The 15,747-nt window shown below is 41.4% G+C and overlaps 1 protein-coding gene across 17 annotated transcripts in view; it reads left to right on the top strand.

The window, feature by feature from the left end:
- Positions 1–15,747, top strand: part of LOC102969177 (E3 ubiquitin-protein ligase RNF113A-like) — a 504,616-nt gene that overhangs the window by 126,068 nt on the left and 362,801 nt on the right. The window contains exons 1-2 of one of the 17 annotated variants that reach the window (XM_042981579.1): positions 210–306; positions 4,902–4,978. The exons of 14 other annotated variants lie outside the window; for them this stretch is intronic. The gene's annotated coding sequence lies outside the window, so the exon portion shown is untranslated. Of the gene's footprint in view, positions 1–209; positions 307–2,985; positions 3,034–4,901; positions 4,979–15,747 lie in introns of those variants that run through there. 2 more of the 17 variants (XM_042981578.1, XM_042981574.1) reach the window with 2 other exon arrangements.

The raw sequence follows: 15,747 nt of genomic DNA, 5'->3' as shown, positions 1-15,747 counted from the left end.
CCCTTGAACTTTTCCCTCTTTTCTCTTTGTCCTGTTTTCCTCCTCCTCTGTCTCATATTTTTTCTTCTGTGTGTGTTTCCAAATAAGATTTGTCTCAACTAAATATTTCTGCCTTTCTCCCTTTATTTCTATGGCCTTATTAATTGTTTTTTTATTTTTTTATTTTTAGATCATCTGATTATAGATTTTCAAAGCAGGAAAACAAACGGGCAGGCAACAAAAACATCTCTTAAAGCCTGATTCCTAAACAGTCACGGATGGGTTAAGCAGACCTTCCCTCTCCTCATGCTATATAACCTTGCCCAGGTATTATAATTCAAATGGTCTATTATCTGAAAGATCTCCCTAACAGTGGGCGTTCTGACCTACTATGCAGTATGCGCTTCCTCCATAACCATTCACAACAGGCTAAATGCAGGGCAAAATTTCAGTCCTAAATCAGAATTACCCTGGATTCCTGGCACTTTAAACCAGATTGCTAATACCCAGTGATTTCATTAGAGTATCTCTTGTAGGCGTGGACTTTTTTTCCTCCCATTTTAAAATGCTAGTTAAAAGGGAAAAATGACAAGCTCATTCCTCTGAAAGAGAATTTTGGCAGGCAGATAGTATGATTCTGGAACAGACGGTTTAAATATTATTTATGTGTTAATTTAAAGTTGCAACATGGGCTTATGCATATTCCTGCAACATTAAATAGCTGTTCAACTTGCAATTGTTATCAAGATTAGATCAGTTTATTTGGAAGAAGAGAAAACATAGGGTGGGTTGCTGCCCCTGGGAACACAGAAGCCACTATAGTGCAGGGTCTCAGCCGTTGGTGAGAGAAGGAAGAGCCAGAGCATTTTCTCTGCTAGGGCAGGCAGCCTGTTACTGGGGCTAGAAACCACTGTCCTCCAATATGTGGTTATTGACCTGTTCAAATGATTGCTTTTAATTTGCTACTTCAGATCTAATTGTTGACTCTAGTGTGGACTACATTTATTTACCATGTCCAATAGCCAGCAAGCAACCTTCTCAACTTTGAGAATGGAACAGGGAGGTAATTAAATGGAAAATCAAAATAATACAAAACATCATATGATAAGACAAATCTTATTCTTTTTTTTTTAAAGTTTATTTATTTTTGAGAGTGACAGAGACAGCGTGAGCCGGGGAGGGGCAGAAAGAGAGGGAGAGAGAGAATCCTAAGCAGGCTCCAGGCTCTGAGCTGTCATCGGAGAGCCCAATGTGGGACTCGAACTCATGAAACTGAGGTCGTGACCCTAGCCAAAGTTGGACACTTAACTGACTGAGCCACCCAGGTGCCCCAAGGCCAATCTTACTCTATCTTTAATTGTTATTTTAAGAAAAACTGAATGAAGGTATTTACCTCAGAAAACAAGAGGAAAAATCCTCCTTAGGTTGAATCACTTCTTGCCACGTTTTAGGCAACAATAAAGTTGGATACCTAATATGAATTTCATACAGAAAAAAAAAGGATGGCTCATAGATGTGTAAGTCAGGATAGGTTAGGTTATGGTGGTGTAACAGACAATCCACAAATCTCAGTGACGTAGCATATAAAGGCTTATTTCTTCCTCATGAAAATTCCACAAGTCAGAACAACTTTTGGCTTTCCAGGTTGCTTGCATATATTACTGTGCCATCTGGAACACATGTCTTGCACTTTGGTTATTAGAGCATGGGAAGAGCTTTGCATACCGGCTTTTAAATACTTCATCCCAGAAGTGAAATACATCACTTCTGCTTGCAACTTGTTGGCCATAATTAGTCATAGTACCCCTCCTAACTGTAACTAAGCTGAGAAATGTAAAGGAACACATAATGAGTGCTAAATGTTTCTGCCACAAAGCATAAATGGGACCTATGCTGTGTTAAAAGGGTCTCATTTTGTTAACTACCTGTATTTGTGTGATAGGAGCATTTTAGAGAGGCTTGCAGAGGGCTAGACTACTGGGAGGATTAAGGGTCAAGGTCCTCTCAAAGGCAGGAGAGCTGGAGTTAGCTCTATACTTGCTCAGACTGCTGGGTTTAAGTAGACGGAATTGTGGGAGACCCCGAGAGGCTACAGACAGAGCGTCTGGTTGCCCTACTAGGGGACCATCTCTGTATAAAGAGGCAGATGATTTGGAGGAGTCTGATACTTGCCATTTCAAATCTCTGGGTTTGTGAGGGCCCTTTCAGAGGCTGACTAGTGCTCTGTAGACACTGACCATTCCTGCACGTAGTCCTCCCAGATGCCGAACCTCTCCTAAGGTAGGGATACCTTACTGGTTGTTGTGACAGCTGTGGTTGTGTCCCATGGTGACTTACCCAGAGAATTCCACCAGGTTTCTAGAGGAATAAACCAGGCAACCGGAGTAGGTCAGTATTGTTGCTTTTGTGGTATAAACTAGGGCCTCTCAAACTTGGTTATGCTTACAAATGACCTAGAGATCTAGTAAAAAATGCAGATTCTGGTTGAGTAAATCTGGGGTGAGGCCCGAGATTCTGCATATTGACCAAGATCTCACACTTCACATAACCAAGGGTTAACCAAGGATTCCAACTGGGTGTGTTAATTTACTGAGGCTCAGTTGTGTGAATATGATAGAAGGTTTTCCTTGGAAGCTTCCTCTGTGGGAGGCAATAATCTCAATCTCATTATTCCTATTGTTAGGCCACTGATGGGAATCACACATGGGCGGGCCTTCAGAGACAGAGAGGCCTCACTTGGGCTGAGCTATTTGTGAATATATGAATTCTCAATACACCTGGTTTTGTTTTCTCCTGTTAAGGAATCTGACAGGCAGTTAATAGCTCATGAAAAAGCCATATCCAAATTGTACTTTGAAGGAGTCAGAAGGTACTGCTTTTGAATGATTTCCTTCCCGTTGCAACTTCCAAATCCAGTCTAGCAAGGGGCCTGGACCCTGAGTGGCTCCTCTAGCATTCAGATGTGTGTGAGCAAACACAAGAGGCAATCAAATCACCTTAACACTGGCCACTTCAGAGCGCTCACTTGAGATGACAGTTTCAGCTTCAAAAGAGGTATGCAAACCGGAATAATGAAATGTTCCATTTTATTAAGTTCCTGGCCAGAGGGAGGGATTGTACTAGAAGGAAGAAAAGGTGGGGGGTTTTTGGCTTGATTTCTGTGACGCTGATAAGCAGTAATTCTTGCGGGGGGGGGGGGGAAGTAACCCACTGCAGTAAAACCATTTTCATAATACCATGGGAATGAGTTATTGCTGCGAGTGAGGCATGGCTCCTAATGGCTGCCTCGGCTTCCATCTCCATCTTTCATGGGCCAGTCCGACGTTTTTATAGTGCTGACACAAGAGAGAGCATTTACGTTGCTTCCATTCTCCATCTGTCAACAGTTAGGGTAGAGGGCCACTACCTGAGCTTCACTTTTGATCTGCTTTCTGTGTCGCTCGGCATGGGACTGCTGGATATGTCGTGGGAGCAGAGTGGCTCTGGAAGCCAGTTGCACCACGTTTTCAGACCACTGATAGTTAGAAGGACTGAGAGTAAATTGTTTTTGCACAAATCAGAGCAAAGTGCCCTTTCCTGTCCTTTATGGTTCATCAGAAACTTGGCCACGGTGCATCGGCCTCGCTTTCCCTGGGCCTCCCAGAACCTTGTCCGAGTTCCATTTCCAGAAAGTGGGATTCTCTGTCTCTCAGTGGACCTGGTATATGCCTGACTCTGAAACAGCAACCCAGAGATCTGGTTAAATGCATGGATGAGGAGAAAACACTTACCATGTGTGTGCCTCTACATTTCCACCCCTACCAGTAGTATCTGTGTGATCTGCGCTAGGAACATGCGTATCCTTCCTGTCACTTCACTTCAACCCCCAAAAGTTCTTTAGGGATTGCTTACCAGTATTCCTAGGATCCGTGAATGCAGAAGTTACTTCTTCTTCTCATTAATACATTGAGAGTTAACTATTAGCATGTACTAACCTGTATTGTTAGTTGCCTAACCTTTGAGATCAGAGAATGTTTTCTTTATATTTTCCTGTGGTGAGATTCCTGGCACTGTACCATAGCAGTTACTCGATGTATGTTTGACTGATCAGCAGATTGACCCAGTATCTGCTTGGATCTGCTTATGCTTTAAAAGGCAGGGTGTTTTGAGGGTGAGACAGGATAGATACCGGCTAATGCATGCCTTGAAGTCTTTGTAGAGAGTACCATTTGATGTGGCTGCTAAAACTGTCCACAAGCCAGTGCAAAGAATTCTAACATGAGAGAAAAGAGTCAGTGTACAAACGCAGATAGGGATTGAAGCCTGATTGCACAGTGTAGCAATGTCTCTGACGGAGCCTGAGTGTCTTTTGGAGCTTCTTGGTCCTAAAGATCTCATTCAGCTTTAGTTTAGGATGGTAATAAGTTAAACTCCAACACTGGGACGGCCGTTGATCAATGAAATGAGCTGGCAGTTTCCAGACAGATTCATGAAATGAAATACCTCAAATTGACCAGTCTGAGAACATTTTTCACAGCCTATCCATCCCTTCTGAGCTATTCAGAGAGCAAAGTAAAAGAAATTAGAACTTTGAAATTGCTGCTTGTCCAGTGGCAACCTCTCTGGGACACTGAACGAGTTGCAATTTATCTAGTTTTTCCACTTAGAGAATTGGCAATAGCAGCTGCACCAACCACACTTAATGAGTATAGATGTGTTAGATGCTGTACTGAGTCTCTGGATCTCAGTTAATTTTCCTGACAAACAAGCAAGGTAGCAGTGGTTATCCTTATTTCATAGATGAGGAAACCATCACTCAGAGAAGGAAGTAAGTTACCCAGAGTTGCACAGCTAGGAAGTTGCAGAAGGACTTGAACCCTAGCTCTACTTGATCCAAAGCCAAGCTCATAAATGTTACATAAACTGCCTTTTCCCTTTTCCAGCATCTCTCCTTGAAAAGAAATGCTCCTTTTCCAAGCGGAATTGGAAGACAGTGGGGTAGGTCCCAGTTCTTTAAGAGGTATGTCCTTGTGATTTGGGAGGTAGGAAATATAAAAAATAAATTTTTGCTACTTCTCAGCCTGGTAGCCATTTCAGATGAACTAATAATCGTTGGTACTGTTTTGTGGGAGAACTCCATTCCCCTTTGAGAACTGTTGCAGTAATGCCTTTGGAAGGATTTAAATTCCTCTTAGGAGTTGGGCTGCCAAGGTTACCAGCCCAGACAGCCAGGAGAAGGGCATCCAACCAGGAAGATCTGAAGGAGAAAAAATAAGTGAGAGGAGAGGGATGAGTTTGATTCAATGCATTTCAGTCACTTGAAGAACATCCAGGGGTGAATGTTGGACTAGAATATTGAGCATCAAAGAATATGACTGATGCTTTGAAGTGGAGTAAGGAGACCAGTTAAATGTGTAAGAATAAATAAATATGAGGCCAGTTAAACATGTGTAAGAATAAATGAGGTTATTAAAGGACACAGTGCAGAGAGGGAAGGAGGAAATCAAGGTAAGAATCTTGGGAGGAAGAGGAATGCATAAGAGAAAGTTGAAAGTGCTCAAAGCTAGGAGAGGAGGAATTATGCAGGGGGATTGTTAAAAGGGTCTACTAAATTGTTAGATGGTTAAAAGCAGTGTCTACCACAGTTGAACATGTGTGCACATTCATGTGACCTTGGGCTTCCTTCTTGGAATATGGTCCACAGAAATGGGTATGTGTGGGCACATACCCATACACGCAAGAATATTCATGGCAGGTTTGTTTGTGATAACCCCAAGTGTGTCAGCAGTAGATTAGAAAATAAATTTTAGCATATTCCCACAATTATAGTAGTACACAGCAATTAAAAATGAAGTACTATATGTGCAACAAGAAGGATTAATCTCATAGACATAATGTTGAATGAAAGGTTTTTTAAAAAGAAGTATTCATAGAGATAGCAAAAATTAAAGAGGATTGATTTTATATCCTCCCTGTAAGAGACATTTGGGATTCTGATCCTCCCTTATACAGGCTTTATAGCAAGTGTGCTATTTTGGAGGCTTTTTTTGAGCCTAATAGAGTACAGAATTGGCTTTTTTCCCCCATTTAATTTGCAGCTCCTCTTGCCCCCAAACCCACTGGAGTGAACATAAGTGTTGATGCCAGAGAAATTTTCGATGGATCCCTAGCTTTTTGGACTTGACCTTTATGACTAGCACCTGTTCACTGAGGGTTGGTCAGCCTTCTTGATCACATGTTGGAATTTTCTGCTTGGTCATTTTTGGTTTGACTTTCATATTTAGTCCAAATCAGTCATTCTTTGTAGGAGACTCCAAATTGAATACAGAAATAACAGTTTCCCAATTAAAGGGTTTCTTTTGTTTTGTTTTTGAGTGTGAATTTCATGAATATGTTTGCCTTATATGCCCCAAAGAGTAATGAGTACTAATTTAGGAATCCTTTTTTGATGTGGTTTGGCTGTAAGTCATGTCTTTTAGAAATTAGCATAAACTTCTCTTTTTTCTTTCTCTCAACATGAGAAGTCAGTGTTGCAGTCTTTTTCCTTTTGTTTCTAATAAGGCAAAGACTCCACAGGGTTAATTAATGCCAACTATCCTGTGACAAAGATTGAGCCAGCTGAGAGCATTCATTTATTACCTACGGTGAACAAACCAGCCGTTGAGGAGGGAGAAAAGAGAATAAGCATCCTTCAGCAGGAGAATGAAGCAGTGGAGGATTCGGGAATCTGTGAGGCAAAGAAAGATTTCTAACAGTTTAAGAGAGTAGCCGGTGGCAGTAGCTGGAGGCTGAGACGGAGCAACTATGTAGGATGGAGTTAGAAATAAGAGGCTGGGGCGCCTGGGTGACTCAGTCGGTTAAGCAGTTAAGCTTCTGACTCATGATTTCGGCTCATATCACGATCTCACTGTCGTAAGGTTGAGCCCCGTGTCGAGCCCTGTGTGGAGCCCCATGTCAGGCTCTGTGCTGGGAGTGGAGCCTGCTTAAGAGTCTTTCTCCCTCTCTCTGCCCAACCCCCTCTCAAATAAAAGAAATCAGAGGCTAAAAGTGAAAGTGGGAGGGATGGCAGTGGCAAATCTATGAAAGAGCTGGAGAAGAGGTGAGAGCCCCTGTTGAGTAGAGGTGAAAATTCAGGCACTGTCCACCTGCTATCAAGACTTTGAAATGAAAAAAATAATATCCCCCCACAGGTAGAAGCAACTGAGTATTTCCAATCATCTATGCATTTTGTGTTGCGGTGGGAGTTGGTAAAACATCTGAGAGATTGAATTGTTTACTCTTCATTCATTCATTTTAATTCAGTGGAATTAATTCAGTGGAAACATAGTCTTTAATAAATGATTATTATTCCACTTTTTATTGTGGAGATTTGAAAACATATACAAGTTCAGAGAATATTATGGTCCCCAAGGCTCCCTTTACTCATTACCTAGTGCTAATAATTATCAATACTTTGTCATTCTTGATACATGCTCATTTTTGGAAGATGAGTTCAGGGGAATTTTAATTATTTTTTGTATTAAAGAAGAGCCCGTGTCTACCTCTTAATCTCATTTGCTCTTTTAAATCAAAATAGCCACCAAATAGCCAACAGATATTTGGGGACTATTTTTCTGCTTTTTACAAGTTGGTGCAATTACAGGAGCAAGCAGTAAGATCTACTGGGGTTTGCACTTGTTGGCCCCATTATGGATGAGCCCTTAGCATCAGATGGTGGCCAGGCAGGACGGTAAAGGATCCTGGCAGGTTTTGGTGCCTCAATTCTTTGATCCATGGGATCCTTCTTCAGGCATCCTGGAGCTCAGGATCTCTTACCTGTCTTTTAAACAACATACCTGCAGAAAAAGTTTTGCTTGACTTACTCACCATGAGAATGGATGATTGGGTATATTTCATGTCTGTTAGGGGAAGCTTCATTTTAAGTGTAAATAAGAAGCTGGGTGAAATATATAAATCAGTAATTGCAGAAGGCAGGTGTTAGGCAACAGGTTAGGGAATTATTTCTTCCGGATGCAGGGCCTGGACCCCAAAATCACTTGGTGTAGGCTGCCACCTGTTTCTATATACAGAGTGGCCCCAGCATGTCAGCCTTCTTGTGATGTCCCCAGACTTCATCTTCCATACTTCCTGGGCATAGCTCCCTCCTCCAAGTTCTGGTCAGCCTTGTGCTTGTGCCTTCAGGAGCCCTGTCAATAGGCAAGGTCAAAAGCTTGTGGCTGTGGTGCCTGCCGGGATTTGAGAAGGGAATGTGCAGCTGTTCATTTTATTTTTACTTCTTCCTGTTCTTCCCCTTGCAGGGGTTGTCCACCCTCTGCTGCCTTCTGAAATGATTATTAATGGAATCCTCTTCACTATTTCTGAACCCTTGGTTTTTCCTTAGTTCCTGATTATTTTAATTCTGCTAGGCTCTTTTTTTCATGTCTTTTGCCTGCTGGTCCTTGATTTACAGTCCTGCCTTTTTCCTGCTCATGTCCTTCTTTTCTATTCCTGTCATATTCTTTCTCTTCTTTGAGCTTGCACATATTGGAGCAAATGAAAATATAATTTTCAGATTTTACTGGCCCAATTATTCTATTTTAAATGAAGCCATGGCAGCAATCACACTGATCTCTGAAACCCAGGCAATCTGAGGACAGAAGAAAAATACTAGCTCTTCTCTTGCCTTCCTGGCCACTTGCTCTGATATGATTTTTATCTCAAAGAATATTATAGATTTAAACATGTTATAAGTCACATTAAGTTTTTTCCCAACTAGAAAAAGGTAAATTACTAATAATTTTGAGTACATTAGTGATTCTTTTGAGCACCTTCTGGGTGCATAAGTGTTATGCTGATCAGCTATGCCTTTGACTGGTAACTTTTCCAAAAGATTGGTATCCTATAATTGATCTGTGAAGTAAGAACAAGAAGAATTGAAGGTATTATGCAAGTATTAAGCCATGAAATTGTCATAGGGTGTATCTTTAATAGTTTAGCTTGGTTCTCATCTTCATGAAGATTTTCCTAGTCATTGCAGGAAGTTCTATTCTTGAATCCTTCCTTCCTTCCTCCCTCCCTCCCTTCCTCCCTCCCTCCCTTCCTCCCTCCCTTCCTTCCTTCTTCTTTCCCTCTCTCCCTTTCTTCCTTCTGTCTTCCCTCCCTCCAACCCTCTTCCCTCCCTCCTTCCCTTGCTCCTTCCTTCCTTCCTTCCATCTATCCTTCTTCCATCCTTGTTTCTTCCGTCCTTCCTTCTTTCTATCCATCCATTCATGCATCCATATGTCTGTCCATTCACCTATTCAATCACCCATGGACTCATCCATCCACCCACCTAGTGCTTATTACTCTTTGTAAGATGCTGTGCAAATATTGGTCATGCAAAGAGCAGTATAGTCCCTGCCCTTAAAGGGTTCATAATTTGGTAGGAGAGAACTTATAATAATAATAGAAGCTAATATTTATTGAGCTTTAACTATATGCCAGGCATTGCAATAAGCATTTAAAATAAATGATCTCACTTAATAATCAGAGAAACTCCTGAAGTATCATTGCACAGATGAGAAAATTATTGCTGGGCTGGAAATATTGGACATGAGGGCTAGTTTGACTTTAGAAGCCTATAAACCTTCAATCTGATGGTCAGCCTCATAAAACCCCAAGTGGTAATGTGTCTAATTCCCACAAACTATCATTCTTCTTACACTGGTAAGAAATAGGAGAGGGTTTGGGGGCCACCATTGGATGTCCAGTCACCGTGAGCCTTTCCTGTGGAGACATCTGCAATGAATGATTCAGTGGGGACTCTGCTGCTCATAGTCACATGGTGGATGAGCCCAAGAAGGGAAGAAAGCCTGACTCCTTGAGCTCAGGTTTGGAAAGAAGGTTCTCTGTTGATATCTCATTGTATTGATCTCTGTTGTATTTTAATAATGTAAATGTATTTTTACACCTTGCTTGAGGATTCTTAATTTATTATCTCTGAATGGCAGTGACAGCAGTTGGAAAGCAGTAGCAACTTGGGGAAACACAGAAAAGTTAAGTAACTTGCCCAAGGTTACAGGACTAGGAAGTGCCAGAGTGATACTTGAGCCCAGAATCAGGATAGTTGTCTCTTACACTTAATTTGTTTCACTTACTTAGTGCTTATTGGATATGTGCTTGCAGTACAAAGAACAAATGCTTGGAGCCAAACCAATCTGGGCATGAACATGCCCTCCGGCACTTGCTAATGTCATCATCTTGGACACATTAAACTTCCATAGCCTCACTGTCCTCCTTTGCAGAAGTGGGATAGTGATACTTAAGGAGACAGGCTGCTGTGAGGATTAAATGAGATGATGGGTATAGAGTACTAGTCTGGTACTTGGCACACAGAAGAAGAAGACCCTCCATAAATGTCTGTTGTCTTAGTTCGGGTCTCCTCCCTTTTGGATTTTGGTTCTCCAAGGGCATATCCCTACTTACTGTGGGAACTCAGGAAGTGTCTGATGATTATGAATAGGGCTTTGGGAAGCCATGTGAGACCAATGGCTGTCAGCTCTTAGATCACTTTCTCTTTAATTTTAGGGGAAATAGATACATTGTAGAAGACTGGCCCCACAGTGGCTTATCATCATCATCATCATCATCATCATCATCATCATCATCAAAGCCTTTAACCAAAGATTACCTGGTCATAATCTTCATGGGGTGGAACCTGATAATCCTTACTCTCTCCCCAGTGATTCATATGATCCACCAGTTTGGGAAGCTATTAACCTTAGAGGGTTTCATTACCTATAATAGCCCAGTGTCCTGTATACAGTTGCCAGATAAAATACAGATGACTAGTTAAGTCTGAATTTCAAATAAACAATGAGTACTATTTTACCCTAAGTATCTCTTAACTATCACACAGAACATACTTACGCTAAAAATTATTCATTGTTTATCTGAAGTAAAAATTTAACTGGTGTGTTGTATTTTTATTTGCTAGATCCTAATCCCAGTTCACAATGATGCAGGCGTGTAAGGAGAAAAGACCAACATTTCCATGTACTTTCTACTGCCCTCTGAAATGCACACAGTGCTCTTTTGGTTAATTTTCCCCTCAATAAAAAACATGAGTTGTTAACTGGTGTTGGCTAAGTCTTGTGTGATTTAATTCCTCCCACCACAGACATTATTTTGTATAACCCATAAATGAAGGTAGATTTAGGTATTATGATGGAAAAGATTTTTCTTTGAGAATTTCTGGCCCTTGAGGTTCCATGTGGTCACCTTTGTCATCATGCTGGGGATAGCTTGAGGCAAAATAATGGTACTCACAACCTCTTCCCACCACACCACCTCTTTCCCTAACTTTGTGTCACTGTGAATCCTCAGCTCCCTCCTCTTGATTTTTATGATCTGCAAAATGGTGAAAAGATGAAAAAATGTCCTGAGCTTAATCGAAAGTCTATCTAATAATAATGAGTCCTGCAGCGGGCTTGTAAAGAACGCAGATCAGACCCACTTAACCATAATGGTCCTACAAAGTAATGAAGACTCAAGTGGTCCTTATTAGGTATCAAGCTGTGAATCAGAACTCATCTAACATTCTGATTGCTGAGGAAATCAGTAATTGATGTGACAGAATGGCCATTGTTATTATTATTACTTTTTTTTTTTTTTTTTTTTTAGACGAAGCTGCTAGAAGCCTGCCCCCAGCCTCCTTGGGGTATACCAGGTGTGCGGGTTGAGTGTTGCCCTTCCGTTAAATCTTCAAATGGGGGCTCTAATAAATTTTGCATTGAAATAAGTAATGACCACATTTAATGACCAGTTTGTGTGAGTGTTAACAGCTTGTGAGCCAACAAACTGGTCATTAACAGGTGCTAACTTTTGCTTTCTGGTTTAAACAATCCATTCTCGTCTTTCTCCTGTTTGTGTTAGGGACTTATGCAAATTATGGCTGGTTTCTTCATTTTCCTTGAGATAGGCAGCTCTTTTAATCAGATACCTCTCTGCTCATGGCTCCTCTTTCCCAGGATTGTTTCTTCTGTAGTTCAGAGATGAATGCATTTTTTTAAAAAAATCCAGTTTTTCTTCTGAAGGAATGAATGCATCCTGGCATAGTTTGGTTCCAGAATGAATTAGGTGAAAAGTCATGGAGAAAAATCCACTCTTAAAATATGAAATCTCCTTCTTTGAAGAAGGAATGCAAATAGGTGGAAAATGTCATAAGATTTGAGGCAGCATTATGTCTGCTGAGGGGATGTGACAAAGATTATCATCTTTGTGCTAGAAATGAATAGAAATTTCTATTTGAAGAGCGTGTGATTGATCTTCCCTTAGTCCAATATGTGTCTGCAATGGACCCCTCCAGAGAAATCCCCTTCCCACAGTCTCCCTTGTTTTGGTTTCCTTGCTTTTGCCAGATTATTAGTAAAAAGAACATACTCTCCTCTCTCATGTACCCTTGGGGGTGTGGGGTTGGGAGAAAGTTTGCGTTGCAGGAGTTTCCTGTAGATAAAAGAGAAGTCAGAAAACAAGAAGTCTAAATTCTGTCCAGTGAGCTGCCTTTACCATCTTGTGTATATGGAGGCTGCACTGGATTATACACTGTTCTGAAGCAGTGCTTCTGAAACTGTTTGTGGCAAAGAGCTGTTAAAAAAATCCAGTCCGGGGCGCCTGGGTGGCGCAGTCGTTAAGCGTCCGACTTCGGCCAGGTCACGATCTCGCAGTCCGTGAGTTCGAGCCCCGCATCGGGCTCTGTGCTGACAGCTCAGAGCCTGGAGCCTGTTTCAGATTCTGTGTCTCCCTCTCTCTCTGCCCCTCCCCCGTTCATGCTCTGTCTCTCTCTGTCCCAAAAATAAATTAAAAAAAAAAATCCAGTCCATTGCAGATTGATCATTTTTAAAGTATAAAATCAGACACTTGAATGTCCTGGCCAATGTCAAATTGCTGTACAAGTTTCTAACTGGTTTCTCTCACTTTTCATACTTATCCTGTCTTGGGCACAGTGGGTGTGCAACCAACATCAGTCATGGATCACACTTTGGGTAGCACTGTTCTCATGACCTTGAGTCTTTCCTCTTTTATAGGTAGGAGTGTTGGTGGTGGGAGAAAACTGTGGCTCAGCCACAACTTGCAATGATCATTTCCTTGGAATGACTTTATGGTGAAAGGGTGGGCCATGACTGGATGGTTTCTCAACTATCCAGTCATGGATATTTTATTTTTAGTATAGTCTTCTATGATATTTGGCCAACAAGAAGGAAGCAGCTTAGTGAAACTAATTTTCCCTCCTGGGTGTTCTTCAGATTAGAGTGGCTGGAGCACTTGTCTTGATTAATCTAAACCCAGGAGCAGAGAGGAAGGCGCTCTGGGCCAGCAATAGGGTTGGTGTTTGGGGAAGAAAGGTAACCGTGGTCTGAGTCCTCTCACACATGGAAGTGTTTTATCAGATGGGGCCTTTAGAAGGTTCTGTGTACTTTATAAGTGTCAGAATTTTAAAACTTAATGTTATAAAACTTGTAAGGATGATGGCAACAATCTGTAAAATGGCATTTAAAGTCACATTCAAGTTTTGTTCCTGGATATTATGAAACTTAATTGTGTTAGTAAGCTACAAGGTACCATTTACTTTCTTGTTTATGGTTGTTTTCAGTTTGTCACAGAATCTGAAATAAAAATGCACTGTTTAAAATGAGTGGGGTTCAATACCTTAATATATTTCTTTTAAAGGTCACTTACATATTGTTCAAACCCCACTGAAAAGCAAAACTGTTAAGAGTGAACATGTATTTTATGAAGACTTGGTATTGCTTAATGGTTGGCCGTAATCATATGAATATCAGCTTTAATTTGTATCAGAGGGTTTGTTGAATTTGCACTAAAAAAGTCCCTGTGTTCTAATTCTAGCACCACTGCTCTGAGTTCCTTAGGCTCCTTGCTTGTTTTCTTCTCATTAATATATTGGAGGCCCCAAGAGTTCAGTTTGTCTCTTCAGTTAACATTTATGGAACACTTACTGTTGTGACGCAAGGTGCTAGACACTGAAAGATCAAAAGGAAATAAGACATGTGCCCCACCACTCCTGGCACTGGCAATGAAATACGAAAAATGAGATGGGCCACACAGGTCATCTGACGTTCAAGAGAGGCACAGCCACAGTGAGCTATTGTGGGGATGCAGATGAGGAGAATACTCACTTCTGGGCAGCGGCTTGCAGTGACGGTGGAGGCTAGGAGAAGGGAGGGATGATATTTTAGGCAGTGGTCAGCAACTTTTTCTATGAAGGGCCAGGTAGTAAAGATTTTAGGCTATGCATATCAGATGGCTTTGATTGTAACTATTCAACTCTGCGGTTGTGATGTGGCTGTGTTCCAATAAAATTTTTATTTACCAAAGCAGGTGGTGGGCCAGATTTAGCTTATGGTGGCACAAAAGGTATTTCTAGAGAAATAAAGGAAGGAAGAACCTGGAAATAAATGTGGATCAGTTCTAGGAAATTTGGATGCTAAGCTGAGTAATTTGAACTTTCACTTGAAGGTCATGGAAAAAAAAATCACTGTATTGGTCAGGCCAGACCAGGCTATGTGGCAGTAAAAACAAAACAAAACAAAACAAAACAAAACAAAACAAAACAAAACAACACAACTTCCAGAGTCTTTTCATACAGTGGCTTACTTCTAGCACATACAAAATATGATGTGGTGAAGGCTGTTCTCCCAGATAATACCCAGTTATCCTCCATATGGTATGGCAGTGACTCAGGCACTTCCATTTTGTGGCTCTGCCATTTCAACACTTGGGTTCCTGGGTTACCACAGGAGAGAAAATAGAACTTAGAAAACTCATACTTGTTTTGCAATGCCTTGGTCCAGAGTTGATACCCTCTCTTCCATCAGAGTCCAATGGCCAGAACTTGTGGTCTGGTTCTGTAACTATAAGAGGGTTGGAGAAGAAAATCAGAACAGGTAAGCACTAGAAGTCTCTACCACATTGTCTGTGGGCAGAATGAAACCAGTGATGGTGTGGGAGGAGGGTGGCAGAGAAGTAACATGATCACAGTGTTGCCTGTGGAAGGTTAATCTAAAGGACGGCCCGGAGTATGGAGAGGCAGGGAGACCAGTTAAGACGTTACTGTAGAAGTCTACTCAAGAGTTAGTAAAGGACTGAACTAAGGCAGCGGCAAAGGAAATATGAAGGAAATGAAATATGTGAGGGAATTAAGGTCTGGTTGGGCACAAGGACAAAGAAAAGACTGAGTGAAAGGTGTTTCTTTGTATTATAGCTCAGGAATGTCGTCAGGGAAGTCGGAAGGGATAAGTCCTAGAAGAAGATAGAGAATTTGATTTTAGGGGGCATGTTGATTTTGGAGTGCTGGTGGACATTCAAGTAGAAGCTTCTGACAGAGTTGGAAATTGGAATTGAGAGTCTTTAGATGTGGTAATTGATGCAAGGGGTAGAGATATCACTAAGTGACAAAAATAAAAAATATGGGGCAGCTGGGAGGAGAATGGGGACCGGCAAGAAGATACAGAGTTAACAGAAGAATAGCAAGGCAGGGGTCTTTCATCAAACAAAAGTGAGAAAGTTTCAGAAGGGAATGTGTTCAACACTATCAGAAGCTACAGAAAGATGAAAAGGCAGGTTGTAATGTCTGGTGCTAATGCACTGCTCCTTTCTATTGGATCTCCTTTAGTCCCTTGCTCAGCCTCAGTATGCTTTTGGCTTCAGCTGCTTATACCTGCAACTCTTTTGTGAAAACCACCTTCAGGCTACTGGAGTGATTTTGCTGGTGTGCTCAGAGAGGAGGAAGTGCCTGGAATTTACCTTCCTCTA

Source organism: Panthera tigris, chromosome A3 (genome assembly GCF_018350195.1).
Source record: "Panthera tigris isolate Pti1 chromosome A3, P.tigris_Pti1_mat1.1, whole genome shotgun sequence".
NCBI lineage: Eukaryota > Metazoa > Chordata > Mammalia > Carnivora > Felidae > Panthera > Panthera tigris.
This window is presented reverse-complemented; position numbering and strand designations above follow the sequence as displayed.